Source organism: Theropithecus gelada, chromosome 14 (genome assembly GCF_003255815.1).
Source record: "Theropithecus gelada isolate Dixy chromosome 14, Tgel_1.0, whole genome shotgun sequence".
Lineage (NCBI taxonomy): Eukaryota > Metazoa > Chordata > Mammalia > Primates > Cercopithecidae > Theropithecus > Theropithecus gelada.
In genome coordinates, this window is record NC_037682.1 from 29,349,283 (window position 1) to 29,370,468 (window position 21,186).

A 21,186-nucleotide genomic window follows, 5' to 3' on the forward strand; every position below is an offset into this window, starting at 1 on the left:
AGACTACAGCTTCAGCAGACACTTTGATTCCAGGCTTTCAGAGAGTCCAGTTAAGCTATATTCCAGGCTCCTGGCCCACAGAAACTGTGACATAGTAAGTGTGTACTGTGTTAAAACATGGAGTTTGTGATAATATTGTTACACAGCAACAGAAAATGAACAGAGGTCAAGTCAGTGAGCAACAATGATTATTCAACAAATGATGAGAACAACTGGGTAGCCCCTGGAAAAAAAAAAAAAGGCTGGATCACTCTCACATGAAATCAACATAAATTCCAGGTTGAGGGAAGATTTAAATATGAAAAATACATCAAAAGAGAAAACATGCTTTTAATATGTAATTTTGGAGTGAGGAAGGCCTTCCTAAGTGAAAATCCAAAAACTATGAAAAGACTAACAAATCTGATTAACAGAGAAAATATATCTGCAACTTGTATCACAGAGGGCTAATTTCTATAATATATAAGTAGTTCCTACAAATCAATAATCAAAGGATTACTCAATAGGAAAAAAAAAAGCAAAGGATATAAACAGTTTACAGAAATGAAACTACACATGGTTCTTATACTTGTGGAAAGATGTTTCCTCATTATAAGAGTGAGAAACACAATGAAACACTGACCAGGATCAAAATGTGTGATAACACACTTGATTGAAATGCAATGGGGAAAATGGCACCCTCATTTAGGTGGGGAGTACAGTGGTGCAGCCTTTCTAGAGGACATCAAGCCTTTTCTAGAGGACATCAGTAACTATAAAAGCTACAAATGTGGCTGGGCATGGTAACTCACACCTGTAATCCCAGCACTCTGGAAGGCGGAGGTGGGCATATCGTCTAAGGTCAGGAGTTGGAGACCAGCCTGGGCAACATGATGAAACCTCATTTCTACTTAAAAAAAAAAAAAAAGAAAATACAAAAATTAGCCAGGTGTGGTGGCGTGCACCTGTAGTCCCAGCTACTCAGGAGGCTAAGGCAGAAGAATAGCTTGAACCCAGGAGGCTGAGGTTGCAGTGAGCGGAGATGACGCCATACACCACTGCACTCCAGCCTGGGAGGCAAAGTAAGACTCCATCTCAAAAAAGGAAAAAAAAAAACACCTACAAATGCACTTGACTCTTCAACTCAACAATTCCATTTCTACAGGTATTTAGAATGACATATGTATAAGACTATCCAATGTAACATTGTTTGTCACAGCAAAGATGTGAATCACCCTGTCTACCAATAGGAGCTCATAATGAAATAATTTATAGTGCATCCATGTAACAGAATACCATGAACCACACACACAGAACAAGGAATCTCTTTCCATTCAGAAAGAGAGATCTCTGAAATATATTAAGTAAACACCAACAACAATAATCAAAACAAAACAAAACTGAGGTGCGTCCAGGGAGGAGACCAGGGCGGCTGGGGTCAGGTCAAAAGGACAGCTTTTATGTGCTCTTTTATTTATTTATTATTTATTTATTTATTTTCAATTTTTTTCTTTGAGACAGAGTCTCACTCTGTTGCCCAGGCTGGAGTGCAATGGTGCAATCTCGGCCCACTGCAACCTCCACCTCCTGGGTTCAAGTGATTCTCCTGTCTCAGCCTCTCAAGTAGCTGGGATTACAGGCGCACACCGCCACGCCTGGCTAATTTTTTGTATTTTCAGTAGAGACGGGGTTTCACCATGTTCCCCAGGCTGGTTTTGAACTCCTGAGCTCAGGCAGTCCATCTGACTCAGCCTCCCAAAGTGCTAGGATTACAGGTGTGAGCCACCACGCCTGGCCTCTTTTATACCTTTTAAATGTTGAACCACATGGTTGCACTTCTTTTTCAAACAATAAAATTCAAATCAATAAATACACATAATTTGTAGAACAGGATGCATGGTATGCTACCGTTTCTGCAAAGAAATTAAATTCAGACTATCTATCTGTTCAGACATACCTACATACATACATTCTTGCATGTAAACAGCTACCTCTGAAGTAGCACACAAGAATCTGAGGGCTGGTTTCCTCTGGCCTGGAGAACTGGTAAACTGTGCAGTGAGGCTGAGGGGTGAGAAATTCTCTTTCAAATTTTATACCATTATATCTATTACCAATTCGAAAACAAATGATTAAAAAAAAAACATTTAAGCTATTGTGGTTTCTCTGGTCCTCTGCTCTTCCCCGTTTAAGATTCTCACTGATGAACACCCCCAACATCTCCATGCTGATAACTCCTAAATCTTTGTCTCTATCCTGGTCCGTGTCTTGAACTGCCATCCTGAAGCAGTCTTTCCCTCAGTTTCTCAGCACAGTGGTCTGGTGATTCCCCTTCTTATTCTCCTACGGTGGTGCCTTCCCTTAAGAGCTGGTTTCTGCAAAACTGGGGTTTCTGTGAAACTCTGGGGTTTCACAGAGTTTTGTGCTTAACAAGTTCTCATCTCCTTCTCCTCATTGGTACCCACAGCTGAGTGGTCATCTAGATGCCAGTGCTTTCCAAATCTCCATCTCTGCCCAGATCTCTTGTTTGAGCTCCAGATACAAAAATCAGTTGCCAGAGGACATCTTACTGACAACTGGGACTCCTCCCCCACAATGGCAGCTCCTTCAGTGTTCCCATAAACCAGTGAATGGAGCCACCATCCATTCAGATAGATACTGGGATCTTCCTAGATTCTTTCTCCCACACCTTCCCCACCCCAATAATCAGTTTTAAGGCTCCTACACAGTTCTGTAATCTGTCCCCTTCCTCCCACCTCTGTAGATCTCCCTGGTCCACACCACCTTCCTCTCTTTCCTGTGAGTTCCCAGCTATTCTGAATACCCACAATATCACTCCCCCATCCATTCCCCACCCTGAGGCTCAATTCATCTTTTTGGTTCTGTAATAGTTCCCTGGGACTGCCATCACATGACGCCACAGACTGAGGGGTTTGAACGACAGACATAGTTCTGGAGGCTGGAAGTCCAAGTTCAAGGAGTCAGCAGGTGTGGCTTCTCAAGAAGTCTCCTCGGTTTGCAGATGGCCACCTTCTCACTGTGTCTGCACATGGTCCTTCCTCTGTGCATGTGCATGCCTGGTGTTTCTCTGTGTTGTCTAAAACTCCTCCTCTTACAAGGACATAGGTCAAACTGGGCTACAGCCTATTCTAACAGCCTACCTAACAAGTGACTTCATTACCTCTTTAAAGACCCTGTCTCCAAATACAGTCGCCTTCTGAAGTATTGAGGGTCAGGGATCAACATATGAGTTTTGGGGACGCAAGTCAGCCCATCACAGTGTCCAACAGGTCATGTCACTCCTCTCAATAAAAATCTTTCACAGGGGTTCCAATATCCTTGAAATAATACCCTTTCCAAAACATGACCCCTGCCTACTACTCTCTCTCCCAAATGGAGAGGAAGTGTAGGGAGGGGTGGGAGTTCAGATGGGGGTAAGGGTACAGGCAGAATTAGAGAGATCAGGAAGAAATGGCACCCTTTCATTATCTCCCTTCCAGTCATGCTTCTTCCAACTACAGATGGACTCTGGGCAAAAACTGTCTAAACTCTCTGCAGAACGGGCTGGGTCCTTGATGACCCACAGGCCTAGCTGAAGAGCAGGGAGAGATGGCATCACATTTAGATCCCCTGGACAGAAAATACCAGGCCTGTATCCTCTCTGTAAAAGTAAAGGTTCCCCTAGAGTCAATCACGGAATCTTCGAATCCAGGATTAGAAGCAGATCTAAACCGCGACTGGGCGACCTCCCTTTGAGACTAAACTGCTCATTAAGGTGTCCTAGATATCCAGCATTAGAAAGTTACCACCTTGCTGGCTCCATAGTGAAAACGAATGCATGGGCTTGGCAGCAGCATTATACAAGACCTGATTTGTCTGTCTCCACTTATGAACTGAGTGACCTGGGGCAAGATGCTTAACACCTCTGAGCCTTGATGTACTCATCTTTAAAATGGGGTTAATATTCTTCTAGGTAATTCTAACTATACTAATTCCAAGGGCTGCTATAATTAATCACCATGAACTGAGTGGCTTAAAACAACAAAAATATGTTATTTCACAATTCTAGAGGCTAGGAGTTCAAGGTGCTGGCAGGGCCATGCTTCCTCTGAAAACTCCAGGGCGGAATCCTTCCTTGCCTGGCTTCTGGAGGTTGTTAGCAATCCTTGGCATTCCGCACCTTGGCCTTGCACCTACATGCTCCAATGTCTGCCTCTGTCTTCACAAGGCCATCTTCCCTCTGTGAGTGACTGTGTGCCCCCTCTTACCACAAAGACACCAGTCATGGGAATGAGGACCCACCCCAGTCCAACAGAAGTGTGTCTTAACGAATTACATATGTCAAGACACCATTTGCAAACTGGATTGCATTCACAAGTACCAGGGTTTAGGGCTTCAATGCATCTTTTCAGGGGACACAACTTAACCTGCGACACTTACCTGAATGATTGTGAGAGGATTAAAGAAATAATGACCTAAAAGCACTAAGGACAGTACCCGGGGCACACAGCAAGCACTCCACACAGAACCGTTTTTCTGTTCCAGTGTGTGGCTAATACACAGCAGGCTACTTTCCCAGATCAGGCCTAGCTTCTTTGCTCCTCATAAAAACAAAAACCACAAGCAAGAAACCAAAAGCAAACAAGCCGGTATCCTCATGGCTAATGCTGTATTAAGACTTTAAAATAAACAAAGCAGGACTTGGTACCAAGTCACTGATGTAAATATTTTATCGGTGGATCTCTGAAAAAAACTCCATGCACGCACGTGGGTCCCACACGCCTCTTCCCTGGAGGAGCTGGTTCTGCCAATAAGGGGCCCCTAGGGCTGCTTGAAAGCAGAGAGGAGTTTGCTCAAGGTGTGCACCCCCGGTTCCAACATCTGGCTGCATTCCAGCTCAGCAAAGCCTTCCAGAAACAAGGCAACACAGGGCTTATGGACACCTAAAGCCCGTGCTGAGGTTGAATCCTGAGCAACCTCAACACTGGGGCTTCCCAGGAGAGTCAGGCAAGACGGCTCAGCCAAGGAAGTGATTAATAAATCATGGGCAAAGCTTTTTCCCATTCCCTGCTCGGTGGAAACCAAAACGCCTATCACAATGATCAAAGCTGCTGCCCGCAACTTCAGATTGACTTTGACTGAGCTCATTAAGTCATAAGCTTCTGCAGAGTGGATTTTCTCCATGGATAATGCTTGAAAATTAGGAAGTTAAGTGACTTGGGAGAACCTGGGACCCATTAACCAACTAGCCAGTCAGAGCTTCCATTAAAAGAGGAAAATGGCTAAAAATCTGAAATCTGTTCTCAGGCAGCTGTTCAAAGATTCTATTATGAGTTTCTAGGGGAAGCCCCTTGGGGTTCACACCGACGTGAGCAGAGAAGCCTCCATGGACATGAATTGAGAAGGACCTCGACTGAGAAGATACAGGCTTGGGTTCAAATCCTGGCTGCATCTGGAATATTAGGGATTTCTTTCCTCTCTCTGAGCTTCGGCGTCCTGAGAGGGAAGTGTCCCCCTGTCTAAGGCATGTGGATTCCACGGCTGGAACCTGTGTATAAAATCGTGACTCTGAGCCGGGGACTTGGTACGCACACCATATGCACTTAGGAAAGGACTGTTCGTAAACAGATCTGTAGACGACAGAGTCCCATCTGTCAGTTACCAAATGACGAGGCCGCACGTGAGGAATTTAACCATCTGAAACAGCTAGCTGTTAGCCGGTGGAGGGAAAGGCAGGCTAGAGATGTGAAACCTGCCAGGTTAAATAATTTTCTCCTCTTTCTGCAGAATCACGGTGTTCTCTTGCAATAGATCTTGCCTATGTTATAAAGCTCTTTGGCTGAGATGGATGACAGAAACATTAACAAAGAACTGAGGCAGAAATTAAGCTTTTCCTGTTGTGAAGAAGAGACTCTGAATGAAGGGCAAAGAAAGCACAAGGAAGCAGGGAGGCCCAGAGCCAGACCCCAGAGAAGAGTGAAGTGCAGGATTCAGAGACAATGCTTCCATTGCCCAAGGCTCCTCTCAGTAACATGCATGAACTCAGCGCACCTCGGGAAAAAGACAAAGAAAATCCAGATCAGATTTTGAGGACTCCAGCGTCACACCTTCTCAAATGTCCTGAGACACCAGGCCAACCAGGCAACAGGAGCAAGCTGCCACATGGTGCCAGCCCCTCTACTCCCAAAAGCCTGCTGAGCCAGACGTTATTTCTCCAACAGCAAAGCTTCCCTCCAATGGCTCTAAGCATTTGACGCTCACATCTACTCCTCCCCCAAGGATGAGATTACCTCACTGGCTCTGGTCAATACTAATCCCTTCACTCCAAAGTCCTAAAGAAAATTATTCCTTCAATCCAGTGTCAAGAGGAAAATTCGAGATGATCTTGAGGAAGCTGGTCCAGAGGAAGGCAAGGAAGAACAAGGGCTGCCTGCTGAGATATGCGTTCTATGAGAAACCAACATGGCTTCCTGCTATTAAAAAGAACGCTCAGAGGTAGAAAAAATTGGGGTTGGAGAATTTGGTATGGTCTACAAGTGCATTAAAAGCCTGGATAGAAGTGTTTATGCAGTAAAGCACTATATGAAAACTTCTGCAGGATTTCACCTGAGAATTTGGCTTTGAGTGTAGTTTATGCTCATGCAGTGTTTGGACATCACCCCACCTGGTACAATACTACTCCTTGTGGGCAGAAGATGACCATATGATCATTCAGAATGAGTACTGCAATGGCAGGAGCTTGCAGGCTGCTATATCTGAAAACACTAAGTCTACCAATCATTTCCAAGAGCCAACACTCAAGGACATCCTTCTACAGATTTCCCTTGAACTCTGGCATGGTGCACCCGGACATCAAACCTACTCAGACCTTCCTTTGTCACAAGATGCAAAGTGACTCCTCTGTAGTCACAGAAGTTGAAAATGAAGCTGATTAGTTTCTCTCTGCCCGCGTGATATATAAAATTGGTGACCTAGGCCATGTGACATCACTAAGCAAACTCCAAGTGGAAGAAGGAGATAGTTGCTTCCTGGCAACTGAGATTTTGCAAGAAGATGATTAGTACCTTCCCAAAGTAGACCTATTTGCCTTGGGATTAATCACTTCAATGGCTGAAGGAGCAGGGACATTACCCATCAACAGTGCTGCACGGCACCATAACCATGAGAGTAACCTCCCAGACATTCCTCAGGAGCTCTCAGAAGACTTCCACAGTCTGCTCAAGCACATGATCCACCCTGATCCAGGAGAGAGACCTTCTGCAGCAGCTCTGTTCAGAAACTGGCCCTGGCCCTTCAGGGGAAAGCAGAAGAGCTCTAGCAGCAGCTGAATTTGGAAAAGTCCAAGACAGCTGCACTGGAAAGCGAACTAAGAGAAACCCAGCAGGCCCAGTCCCTGCAGGAAGACTTCCATCATGGTGACCCTGGGGTCTCCGGGACCACACGGGGTCAGGAAACACCAAATGCCTGGTAGGAGGAAAGAGTGCAAGGTCTTCAGGCTTTACCTCGGGACAGCATGAGCCTCTGAACTAAAAGAAGAAAAAGGGAAACAGTCCTTGGCTTGGCCTTATGGATTAGAAGGTTGCTGTTGTAGATTCCCCACCAAGGATCCCAGGGACTCACTGTATGTAGAAAGGAATGGAATTTGGTTTTGAATTCAAGTAACAGTTTACAAGAAAATGTGCCTGGAATTCCACAGTACTTCCCAGGTTATGTGAGACTATTCCTGAAAAAGAGTTCCCAGCCCCTTTGTGGAAGTGGGTCTCCTAGTATATATACCCTTTCTGATATTGCATTTACTAAATAAATGGTTTCACCATTACATGAGGTGGGTAAAAGTAAGACCGTATATAACTTGGACATCTTTGAGCTGGTTGTTAACTTGCAGAACAAAAACGCTGGATGGAGAAGGTTCAAGGAAAACTTGACATGGCTGTTCTCCATCTATTTGCCCTGTCCCTCTTGTGGCCACGTTCTGACTGGTGTGATGTTCCAAGCCTCACCAATTTTCCTTGATTTTATCAGAATTTGGCCTTGTTTCCTATTATTTCATCATACTTTATCCAAATCATTTTTATGTACACATTTTTAAAGGAAAAGAATACTGCATTTTTTTTGGGGGGGGCGTGGGGGACGGAGTCTCACTCTGTCACCCAGGCTGGAGTACAGTGGTGCAATCTCAGCTCACTGCAACCTTCACCTCCCGGGTTCAAGCGATTCTTCTGCCTCAGTCTCCCGAGTAGCTGAGACTACAGGTGCGTACCACCACACCCGGCTAACTTTTGTATTTTTAGTAGAGATGGGGTTTCACCATATTGGCCAGGCTGGTCTCAAACTCCTGACCTCTGATCCACCCACCTCGGCCTCCCAAAGTCCTGGGATTACAGGCGTGAGCCACTGCACCTGGCCTACATTTTTAAATAAAGCATTTTTTCTTGCCCAAAGACAAATTACAGGTAGAGTACCCTTCTCTGTCATACGTCACTAACAAAGAATGAAAACTTTACATTAGAGAACATTTTACGTGATACAAGGGTAAGAGAATTCAGTAGGTCAGTAGTAACATGCCTTGGCAGCACAGCCCAGCTTCACAAATACAAAAGTTAATAACAGTCAGGATCTGCTATAAAATAATGTTGGTCATAAAGGTATTTGATAAATTGTTTATGTCATCTTAATGAATGCAACCTGTTAATGATTAATGGCTTTTTTACTGTTGGATTTTCTTCTTTTCCTCTGATTTCTCAAAGCGAATTTTTTAAATTGAATAAACCCTCACACTATTCTTTAAAAAAACAGTGTGTCTCTGACCACAAAGACTATTTATGAGCATTAAATGAGACAGACCTCTCTCCGAAGGCACGCCTGGCAGATGCTAAATAAATGTTATTCCCCCATCTCGTTTTGGCTTCCTCCCTCCTCTCTCCAGAATTTTTTACCCATTCCCATCTTCACAAAGGCCTCCCCAGTTTCTCGGCACACAGTGAGGTCTTCCTGCTTTAGAAAACCCTTCCTGAAATCCTAAATACCCACATACCTGAAAACAAATTACTTACACCCTCCCATGGCCCCCAGCCACAGCCTTGGAGCCTGCTCCCTCCCAGTCAAGCCTCTGAACAGAATAGTCTCTAGCAGCAGTTCCCAAATGTGCGTTAAAGAACACTGGGGAAAGTGCTTTACCCACTTGATTTTTTTGAATCCCCTCAAGATCACTTTTACCCACTTGATTTTTTTGAATCCCCTCAAGATCACTATGAGGTCAAGATTGTCGTGATCATGATTTGACCCAGTAGGAGACCGAGGTTCAGAGAAATTGAACAACTTGCTGGGACTTGGGTGAGAGCGAGGCTGTGAGTCCTAGGCTTTTCCAGCTCCACAGTCTTGCTTGGTGGTTCACTGGTTAGCAAGAAAAGTAGAAAATGAAGGCACAATTGTAGCAAGCTCTTCTTAGAATTAAACTTATTCCACTTATAGTACCTTCCTTTATTCTGATGAGCCATTGCAACATTTTTGTGTTAAAACATAATTTATTTCATAAAATAATGATGGGATAATCAGAGAGTGATTTTGTTTTCATTGTTCTCATCTGATCAAATAAAAGCGGGTGACTCAACATCAGGAGCCCAAGCTTTTGTTTTTTTCTTTTTTTTCATTATTTTGCTGGTCCATAATATCCAAGCCTGGGAATTGTGGTTATTATACTAATCAGTTTCAGTTGGCTGCCTCCACTTTCGCCCCAGCTCAACTCAACACTATTTTTTTTTTTCTTTTGAGACAAGAGTCTTGCTCTGTTGCTCAGGTTGAAGTGTAGTGGCATAATCACAGCTCACTGCAGCCTCAACTTCCTAGGTTCAAGTTATCTTCCTACCTCAAGCTTCTGAGTAGCTGGCACTACAGTTGTGCACCAGCACACCCACCTGATTTTTGTATTTTTTGTAGAGACAGGGTTTCACCATGTTGCCCAAGCTGGTCTTGAACTCCAGGGCTCAAGTGATCCTCCCACCTCAGCCTCCCCAAGTGCTAGGATTACAGGCATGAGCCACCACACCCAGCCTCAAACCTAATTTACAAACCCAGCTTCTACTCTCACCATTCAAGTGAAACCACTCCCTCAGTGGTGTCCATATCTGGGCTTTCTTCCCTCTAGCCTGCATCTGGCAGCCTAGACCAGGCCCTGGTTACACTCAGACCACAACCTCCAAAGTAGAGGCTAACTCCAGGCTTTCCAAACAGAGCCCTGAGCAAGGGAAAGGCTTCCCAGTGCCTATGTCCCAAAGTCCAAACCCCGAGCCCTCAGCTGGGTCTCTGTGGCCTCATCACCACCCCATCCACCAAGCAAGACTGTGGAGCTGGAAAAGCCTAGGACTCACAGCCTCGCTCTCACCCAAGTCCCAGCAAGTTGTTCAATTTCTCTGAACCTCGGTCTCCTACTGGGTCAAATCATGATCACGACAATCTTGACCTCATAGTGATCTTGAGGGGATTCAAAAAAATCAAGTGGGTAAAAGTGATCTTGAGGGGATTCAAAAAAATCAAGTGGGTAAAGCACTTTCCCCAGTGCCTGGGACACAGTAAGCACCAAATAATTGGGAACATGGTTAGTAGTAGGAGTGTTCCTAGTAGACAATGCCCTCTTTCTAGTTTTATCTTCCATTGCTCAAGACTCCAGTAAACTTATAATACTTATGGCTTCCCAAATACACTGCATAGTTTCTCACCTCTGGGACCCAGCCCATGCCATCCTGGTATTCCATCACGTCAAGGACTGCCTTCCCAATCCTTGTTTATTCATCATGGCTGGAAGAAATGGGGACCTCCTCTAACTCCAGCAACATTAGGTCTATATCACTCTTGTGCCACTCACCACATTACTATACAACACCTTACTCAAAGACTTACGTGCACGTTTTCCCTCCCTTCATAAATTCTTAATTTCTTAAGGTCAGGGGAAAGTTCTGCACATCGAACCACACCTAGTATATTGACTTACAAGTAAGTGAACAATAAGCAATCGTTTTTAAAAGCCAGTGACAATAATACCAAACAGGTCATTTAAAAATAGATGGTAAGCACATACAGAGTGGAGACTTATGGCCAATGCTTAAGTTCTTCCTAGGACGAAGAACAGCAATGTTTATATGTGGGTATATATATTACAGAAATACCATAAGTTGGATCTAGGTCCTGCTGCTTTCTGCAAAGAAAGCCAATGACTGAGATGATGATTATTGCCAAGGAAGAAGGCTTTAATCGGGTGCTAAAGCCGAGGAGACTCAGTCTCAAATCAATCTCCCTAAATAACTAAAACTAGAAGTTTTAGGGAAGAAATGTAACAATGTGTTAAAAAAAAAAAAAAAAAAAAAAAACAGAACTGGGAGGGGCAAGGAAGCAATCGTGATGAATGAGGGGTTCTGACAACTAACTGTGGGAATGTGGTGATCTGGCGAATTTCAGTTCTTTTGATACTTTTTTTTTTTTTAAGAGACCTGAAGATCATTTCCTGAGGAAGGAACTCATATTTAAAAAATGTAAGTTTCAAGCTTTAAGATCAGAAGGGTCAATTTCTATATTTACCCAAAAAAACTAACTATGGGACTGTTGGTTGGTTTCATATACACGCACAGACACAAATACGTTCATCCCAAAATCTCAGGCAACGCAAGCGGACGGTAATTAAAAATTTAATCCAATGGCATTTAAATCCATCATCCTTGTCGCCTGGCCTTCCTCCCTCCACAGTTGTGACTGACTGTCACCATATAACTCTATTTTGTTCTCCCATTAACATCTACATCTCTGTACTTCTGATCTCTGTGTTGTTTTGATTATGTCTTCTTCTGGTATGTCTACTTCTGGTTTAGTATTTACCACATTATTTCCATATCTTCACTCAGATCACCATTTCCAAGTGACACTGTTATTTATTTTGCAAAGCCAGTCTTTTTACCCTCCGTTTTGTTCTCCACCCACGTTGGATTCTGAATCCACTAAATGTCCTTGTCATGGTGTCCTAAGTATGCAAATAGCTTGTCTACAGAGATTTTAATTTCTTTTCATTCTGCTTTCCTCTTCCATCTCGCAAATAAATAAAACGCATTTAAACAGGAAAGGGAACAGTCAGTGTGTCCTCCCCTAAATATACTTAGAGAAAGGGCATTTCTATTTCATAATCTTTGAGGCTCTTTAGTCCACTGTACGAACTCATTAAACTGGAGGTGGTCCAGAGAGCCCAGGAAACTTAATGAGCCTCCCAGACGCAAGCTGTTCATACCCTTTTGAAGTCAGTGTGGAACCAACATATGGAAAATGATCATCAGCCACTTAGTCCTGATGATGGCCCCAGAGGGTGGGTATACCCTCTTCAACCCAAAATTTAGGAAGAAAAAGGTACTTTCTTGTAGAGGCAAAATGAGACTGAGATGAGTCGTTTGAACTAGCAGCAGGACTAAAATATACCCGGAATTCTGAAGACTCTGCTTCCAGAATCTCACTTAGCACTGACCCTGCGCTTATGTCCTAGGTCATGAAAAAGAATACCCCTCGAACTTGGAGACAAGCTCAAGTTCAAACTCCAAAATCGTGAGGATTTTACAATCAACAAAAAAGGAAAAAGACTATTTAAATGCACTACAAAAAGACCAAGAAGACAGAGGGAAGAACATTTCAAGGAGGGGGAAAAAATGCAAATAATGTTTTTAAAGTGAAAATGTGAAAATGAGGAGTCACAAAAGTCTAATTTCAAGTTCATGATTGGTGACCAGAAATGTCAGGATGGAAATTTTCAGGAGGATCAAGAGTCCTCATCTCTGTTTTAAGACAACAAATAGGATCACAGTCGTCCCTGGTTTAAAATATCCTCACTGTGCATTTTAAAATAACTAAAAGAGTATAACTGGATTGTTTATAACACAAAGGATAAATGCTTGAGGGAATGGATACCCCAGTCTCCATGATGTGATTATGAAACATTGCATGCCTGTAGCAAAACATCTTATGTACCCCGTAAATATGCACCTACTCTGTACTCACAAAAATTTAACATTTAAAAAAAATTTACCATTCTCACTGTTCTTAGAGTAAAATGCAAAAGCTTTACATAGTCTGCTGTACAAACCAAAGCACAACTGAGAAGTCACTAAGTAGAAACTCATTCATTCATTCAACAAGCATTTATTGAGTTCCCAGTCAGTGCCAGCACTGGGCTAGGCACTGGGGATTTGAGAGAAACTGACACTCCCAGCCCTCAACCCTAGTCTCAGCATGGATGGGTAAGCATGTGGTGAGTGTTCCTGAAATGCCAGCATGGGCTAAGCACCCTGCATTCATGATCTTGTCTACTCTCCCCAAGAATGCCATGAGGCTGCTATTAACCTTACCCTCCTTTTACAGGTAAAGAACACACTGAGGCAGAGCAGCTCTGTAACTGGCCTAAGGTCACGCAGCCAGGACCTGGCCTCAGACTGTTTGGTTCAAGAACCTGCCTTCTGAACCATCACTCTCCCACACCTCCACTGGAAGCGGAGCCTAGAAAGTGGCTCCCCACTGTTTTGCTTATCTTCTCACAGCGGCACACCCTGGATGAGTGGTCCCAGCATCACAGAATAAGACATCCTCCAGGGAGGAGAAGCACACGGCTGAGGCGCACTGCCTTCTATATGCTGAGCCATGGGGGCACCAGAATCCACACAATTGGGAAATATTCTGATCTCCAGCAGAATGAGACCGTATCACCCAGTCCTACAGTCCACAGCTGGGGCCTGGACATTCATGCCATGCCAACAGTAGAACAACTGCCTCTTAATTGCCTGTCATGAATGGCCTTGGGATTCCCCATCCATTATCTACCTCGGCAGGGGATGAGGGAACAAGCCTGGGCAGAGGCCACCACTCCCCTGACCAGTCATCAGCGGCAGGCAAATTAAAACCACAGCAGGCTGGGCGTGGTGGCTCATGCCTGTAATCTCAGCACTTTGGGAGGCGAGGTGGGTGGATCACGAGGTCAGGAGTTCAAGACCAGCCTGACCAACATGGTTAAACTCTGTCTCTACTAAAAATACAAAAATTAGCCAGGCATGGGAACACAAGCCTGTAATCCCAGCTACTCAGGTGACTAAGGCAGAGAACTGCTTGAACCCAAGAGGCGGGGGTTGCGTGAGCTGAGATCGCACCACTGCACTCCAGCCTGGGTGACAGAGCGAGACTCTGTCTCAAAAACAAACAAACAAAAAAAACAAAACAAGACACAGCAAGTTACCACCTTGCACCTTGGAGAAACAAATTAAAAACCCTAAATTCCAAACGCTGGAAGAAAGGTAGAGAAAAAGACGCTCTCATAAACCACTAATGAAAGCATAAATGGGCAAGACCATTTTATAAAGAAGTTGGCAATATCTACTCAGGTTGAAAACGTGCAAATCCTTTGATCAGCAATTCTACTTCAAGAGTATTATTATAGAGAAAGTCCTGCTATTATGCACAAAAATTTTCACTGCAGTGTGGCTAGTCATGGTAATAATCTAAATATCCTGTTAAGAGATGAATGAGCAAAGCGTAATATATTCATACAATAGGATATTCTGCAGCAACTAAAATAAACTATATCTATATGTGGCAACGTGGATAGAACTCAAAATTATAAATGGGACGGAACTCAAAATTATAAAGGTAAATGAAAAAAGCCAGCTGCAGAAGTATAGACCATTTGATAGCATCTATGTACACTTTAAAATCCTATGCAAGGAATATAAATGCACATCGGTAGCAAAGATTAAAAACGGACAGAAAGGATATATGCCAATTTGAGGATAGTGATGACCTCTGGGCCAAGAGAGAGTAATGGGATGAGGCAAAGTCTTTGACTCTATCTGTAATACATTTTTCCTTTTTTGGCAGGGGACGGAGTCTCACTCCGTCACCAAAGCTGGAGTAGAATGGTGAGATCTTAGCTCACGCAACCTCAGCCTCCTGGGTTCAAGTAATTCTCATGCCTCGGCCTCCCAAGTAGCTACAGGGACTACAAGTGCACCCCACCATGCCCGGCTAATTTTTTCTGTGTATTTTTAGTAGAGATGGGGTTTCACCATGTTGGCCAGGCTGGTCTCAAACTGCTGGCATCAAGTGATCCACCAGACTCAGCCTCCCAAAGTGCTGGGATTATAGGCATGAGCCACTGCACCCAGCCACATTTTTCTTTTAAAAGAAAAGCCTGAATTATAATGACATATATTAAAAATCTGATAAATCTACATGACAGGTACACTAGTGTTTGTTATGCTGTTCTCAGATCTTTTATGCTATTTGGAAGATTCAATAATTTAAAGTAATTAAAAATATATTTTAAAGCACCCAAGTTACTCTTACAATCATCTAGGCTTAATAACCGTTCAAGTACAGGGAACAAGCATAAATAAACTGCAATATCGTGTGTTAAGTTCTACACGAACAAATACAAGTTAGAGGCAGCCATTAAGAAGTCAGAGATTAATTCTCTGATTGGGAGTTGAAGATGGGAGGACACTTTTCTAGAAAAGGAGATTCACTAGCCAGGTTTCAGAGAGTGAACAGGAAGCTTTCTCTGATAAACTGTCTGCAAACACAGTCATATCCTTAATTAATAGTAAGACCAGACAGAAAACAAGAGCACACACTGCATATGGTTGTGCTGAGCTGTGGGGAAAGGTGCAAGCTGGGAGACTGTGTTCCTTCTCCATCAAGCCAACCAGAATCATGTGCTAAAAAAGCCAACAAGAAAAAGGGATCACTATGGTACTGACACCATCTTGATTTGTGTCAGTTCACCCCTGTGGCAAGGCCTGAGCGCCTGGAGGCCCAACGCTGCTGGGAGGGGCAGGGGATGGAAGGTCCAGTGACCGCAGAGCCTTCTTGCAAAGTGTCCAGGAGGGTCTGCAAACTAGGCGAGAGCAGCGCATGTACGTGCACGTGAATCAAGGTCTGGGGTGGTTGTTACTGTGTACTCAAGTAATATGGTTTTCAGCCTTTTTTCCATCCCCTAGGTAACATTCTCCCATCAATCTCAATGAGGGAGGGGAAGAGTGGCTTCCTCTTCCCCAACCCTTGAATATCACTGCTGTAAAATGTAGGGGGTAGTTAATTGATGTGAAGAGGTGGACTGAAGAAATTGGAAGAAAAGAAGGTCCAAGGCTGGGCAACAACAGACCTTGGAACAAAAAGCAATAGTAACACCAATGATCAGACCAGGCACCCAGGAGTCCTGAGAGAGCCTACAGCAAAAGGAGGGCCCTCAAGAATTGACCTACAGCAAACTTCGAGGTGGCTGACATCAGATATCTAGCTTTTAGTGAGTGGGGACTGCTACGGCCAGACTGGACTGAATGTAGAAAAACAAAGAAATGAAATGCTGGGCACCACGGGGCAATTTGTACCTCACACACATACACACTACAAATTTGAATCATCTGTTTCGTAAGAATTTTCTTCCCATGGAAGAATTGTTCTAGCAACGCTGTCCGCTAGAACTTTCCGCGATAACAGAAATGCTCAATATCTGTGCTATCCAATCTCACCAGCCACATGGGGCTACTGAGCATCTGAAATAGGCTGGGTGTGACTGAGAAACTGAACTTTTACATTTTATTTAAACTTAACTAATTTAAATTTCAGTAGCCCCAGGTGGCTAGTAGCCACCTTACTGGAGAACACAGGTCAGTAACATCCTTCTTACTGACTGCATAGTATTTTAGTATCCTGACACGATCACTCTCCCCTACTAGTGAGCATTTTGTTAGTCTCCAGTGTCTCACCACTATAAACGATACTGCCACAAATACAGGTATCCTCATTACCAAACTTTTGTACACATTGCAAACTATTTCATTGGGTTAAAGCGCTAGAAGTGGAATTGTGGAGTCAACGGGTAACTTCTGTTTTTAGGGTTTTCCTATATATTAGATTCACCCACTTAAAATAACACAGATGTGTACAGCATTTTACTTTTTTTTTTTTTTTCTTTTTTCTAGATAAGATCTCACCCTCACCCAGGCTGGAGTGCAATGGCACGATGTCAGCTCAATGCAACCTCCGTCTCCTGGGTTCAAGCGATTCTCCTGTCTCAGCCTCCCGACTGAGACTACAGGTGCACACCATTGTGTCTGGCTAACTTTTGTATTTTTAGTAGTGACAAGGTTTCACCATGTTGCCCAAGCTGCCCAGCTCAAACTCCTGAGCTCAGGTGATCCGCCTGCCTCAGCCTCCCAAAGTGCTGGGATAACAGATATGAGCCACCGCGCCCAGCTCATTTTACTTTTTACTAGCTGTTTTTACATACTACGCGATTCTAAGATTCTCATGACTATCATGTAAAAGTAGAGGGGCCAGGTAATGTCATCTCCTACATATAGACGAGGATATAAGCCGTGAGGCTGGCTTGGGTGGGTCAGATGCTTTTTACAGCCAACATCAAAGAATGCACCCAGCATTCTGTGATGGGAGACTCCTTGTACTTTGATTAGTGTAACATGGGAAAATGCTTATGCTATATTCATAAGTGAAAAAAGCAGGACATGAAATTATATTCCATGTATGATCAAAACTATCTAAAATCAAACATAAATAATCAATGTGTTAAAAATCTTTAGGTGATAGACTGTATGTTATGTGTTTCTACCTTTTGTCCAAGTTTTTATAATAAATCTATTACTAATCAATAACACTTAGTGAGCAATTATAAATAAAGTGTGGCTGGGCACAGTATCTCACGCCTATAATCCCAGCACTTTGGGAGGCCGAGGCGGGTGGATCACGAGGTCAGGAAATCGAGACCATCCCGGCTAACACCGTGAAACCCCGTCTCTACTGAAAATACAAAAAATTAGCCAGGCGTGGTGGCGGGCGCCTGTAGTCCCAGCTACTCGGGAGGCTGAGGCAGCAGAATGGCGTGAACCCGGGAAGCGGAGCTTGCAGTGAGCCGAGATTGCACCACTGCACTCCAGCCCGGGCAACAGAGCGAGACTCCGTCTCAAAAATAAATAAATAAATAAAAATAAGGTGTTTTACATGCATTATCTTATTTAAAATATTTCTACATGGTAAGGACCATTATTATACCTATTAATAGACGAAGATGTGATGGATTTTAAAACCCAGCCAAGATCAAGGCAAGGAGCTGGAATCTGAACCCAGACTGACTCACTCTAAAGCCTGTATTCTTAATCACCATATCAATGCCCCTCAAACTTTAATATGCACATGTATCACTTGGGGATCTTGTTAAAATGCAGATTCTGACTCAGGGGATGCTGATGCTGTTGGTCTGTCAACTACATTAAGAGTAGCAAAGCTCTACACAATCCATATGGTAAAATCTTAAAAGAGAAAATACACTATACTCAACCAGAAAAATGTTTTCTAATAATTATCTTGAATTTTATTTTTAGAGATGGGGGTCTTGCTATGTTGCCCAGGCTGGTCTCCACTCCTGGCCTCAAGCAATCCTCCTGTCTCAGTCTCCCTAGTAGCTGGAATTACAGGCATGAGCCACCATGTCCAGCTCTGTTATCAAAAAATTTAAATAATGTGAATGCTTAATAATATATAGCAAAAATACACCTTCTTCTCAGTAACCTTTAAATCCTCTTTCTATCCATATAAGAGGCCCGAAGTTGCTCTTGTAAATTCCCACCAGCAGACGACTCTTGGGCAGTCACTCGTGTCAGGCTCACTAAGCCCAACTCAAAGTTAATCAAACTTCTCATCTCATTAGCAGGAAGGATTTTATCCCCATAGCTTCCATTAGTGAGCACTTCTGTAGATCCAGAGAGTGTGTGTAGGAAAGGCCCCTGGGGGCTCCTCAAGGAACGGGTCAGTCCCACCCACCATTCCCACTGCACAAACCACCCAGTCCTCAGCACCTGATGAGCACTTCCCCATACCCACAGACCTTACTTAAAACATTAGAACTGTGTATTCTCTAAATATTTTAACTTTCGAAAACTTGGCAAGCACCAGCTAATTTTATACTTAGAGAATCTTCAATATCCTTTTCATTATGTTCCTAATTCTTCATGTCTTTTTATGTGGGATGATCAGATATTTATTGTTTAATGAACCTTTTGTCATTTGCAGTAACCCTGTTTATCTATTTTAATGCTTAATGCTATGAAATTACTTATATGATACCATAAAAGTAGTCCTTACATAATGGATTTTATTTCCTTTTCACTCTATTATCTCTTGGATTTTACTACGTGTCCCAAAGTGAGTAGATAGGTGTTTTCTTTTAAAAAGAATTGGTAACATTTTGCTTTATATTTAGTCTTCAGTTGGCGTATTTATATCACCTTCCACTTCCCTTTAATGTTATATGTACTGATGTGTTTCCTTCCTGGAATCATTAGGGTGGTTTGACCAGCAAAGTTTTATTTCCTTTTAAACTAGACCAGAAGATAACCAACTGTTCCTTACTATTTCATGTGTTTAATACTGTTTTTGTTTTGTTTTGTTTTGAGAGAGTGTCTCATTCTATCACCCAGGCTGGAGTGCAGCGGCACAATCTCGACTCATTATAACCTCTACCTCCCAGGTTCGAGCGATTCTCGTGCCTCAGCCTCCCGAGTAGCTGGGATTACAGGCATGTGGCACCATGCCCAGCTAATTTTTGTATTTTTAGTAGAGATAGCGTTTCGTCATGTTGGCCAGGCTGGACTCCAAGTCCTGGCCTCAGGTTATCTGCCCACCTCGGCCTCCCAAGGTGTAAGCCAGCGCACCCAGCCTAACACTGATATTTTAGAAAACAGACCTGCTTTATTTCCTCTTGGTGACCTCCCCTACTTGTTAAGTAAACTATGTAAACTCCCTTCAAATGGAATTAAGATGCATAGCAGTTTTCATTAGCCTGTCAGAAACCCTTTTGATATGTCACATGCTAGTCTCACGGTGAATCTAATTTATCACCTGATTTTAAACTGCTCTGGTACATTGCCCTATCAAAGGCCTCTTTTTCTTCGCCTTTTTAAGCCAAGGGATATCTTGTAAAGATCTTTCCAAGTCTTTGAAGATCAATGAGACTGTTCTAAACTCCAGCAAAGGAGAAGCAATTTTCACCAAAAGGCAGAATTAGCTTGGCCAGGTAAATTTCATTCACCACGGCTTAGTCTGACTCTCCCAATTCCGTCTCTTTTTCAAAGTCATAGTCATGTCTTTAGTGATCCCCTCCATTCCTTCTTATAGGTAACCTAGAGGAAATCCTACTGTGTGCCTAACACTATGCCAAGCATTGAATCAGGTTCTGCAGTATAACAGTAAATAAGATAGACATCAAAAACACAATAGACTTCATCCCGCCTCACGGAGCTTTAGACACAGGAAAACAGAAGAATTCTTTTTTCTGTTCAGGATTGTTGCCAAGTCACATCTTATGGGTACTTTCAAAAGATGCTGATGTTGCCCTTCAATTCTGGGCAGTGTTCCTTTCTCTGAAAATATATATATATATACTTATATATATATTCATATTTTGTATATCTCTGACTGTTCTGGTATGCTCATTAATCAAAAATTGAACCCTATGATATTTTTGACATCTGTTAGCTTTTCTTGTATTGTCATTATCATTTACTTGAACAACATAAATGAACTCTGGGTATGCTAAACCTTTATATCACCACTGCCCTTCACAGGATCCACCAATGCTTATTGTTTCACTATAACATTTACAAGATTAGTTCTATCTTTCATTAATACCAAATATTCTTAACGTAAAAGTCATTCTTTCCAACTTTATCTCTTTTACAGTAGTAAGCACCAACTCATTCCAATCCTGCTTCCCCAGGTTCCTGCCAGCTGGGCTCACTTGCTGGTCTCATACTTTTTAATCAAGCTGATGCCAATGTTTTAATCAATCTGTTTTTGAAACACCTTACTTAGTTCTGTTCTGGTTTCTCTTAGCATTAACCATTTTTTACAGCTTGAACTCTGATGAAATACCCTGTGTTGCTAATCACTCATTCCCTCCCCAAATTCCCTCAATTTTATTTTTATAATAAAAAAACAAGTTAAATTTAGAACTTTCCAAATCAATCAAGGGGCTTTTTTCAACTGACTGTGGAACTACAAGTGTGACTAGGGCTCATTTTTCAGCCATGTCCAATTAGTTTAACGACGCCTGGAGAACACTGCTCTGATTCAAAGCTAAAGCTGAAGGAAAATGTTCCAGTAATGCCATCAAAGAGGACA

The 21,186-nt window shown here is 43.0% G+C and overlaps 1 protein-coding gene and 1 pseudogene across 2 annotated transcripts in view; one reads left to right on the plus strand and one right to left on the minus strand.

Moving 5' to 3' along the window:
- The window catches only part of LDLRAD3 (low density lipoprotein receptor class A domain containing 3), a 287,633-nt gene that overhangs the window by 256,997 nt on the left and 9,450 nt on the right, over positions 1–21,186 (minus strand). The window lies entirely within an intron of this gene.
- LOC112605812 lies at positions 5,824–7,509 on the plus strand (annotated as a pseudogene).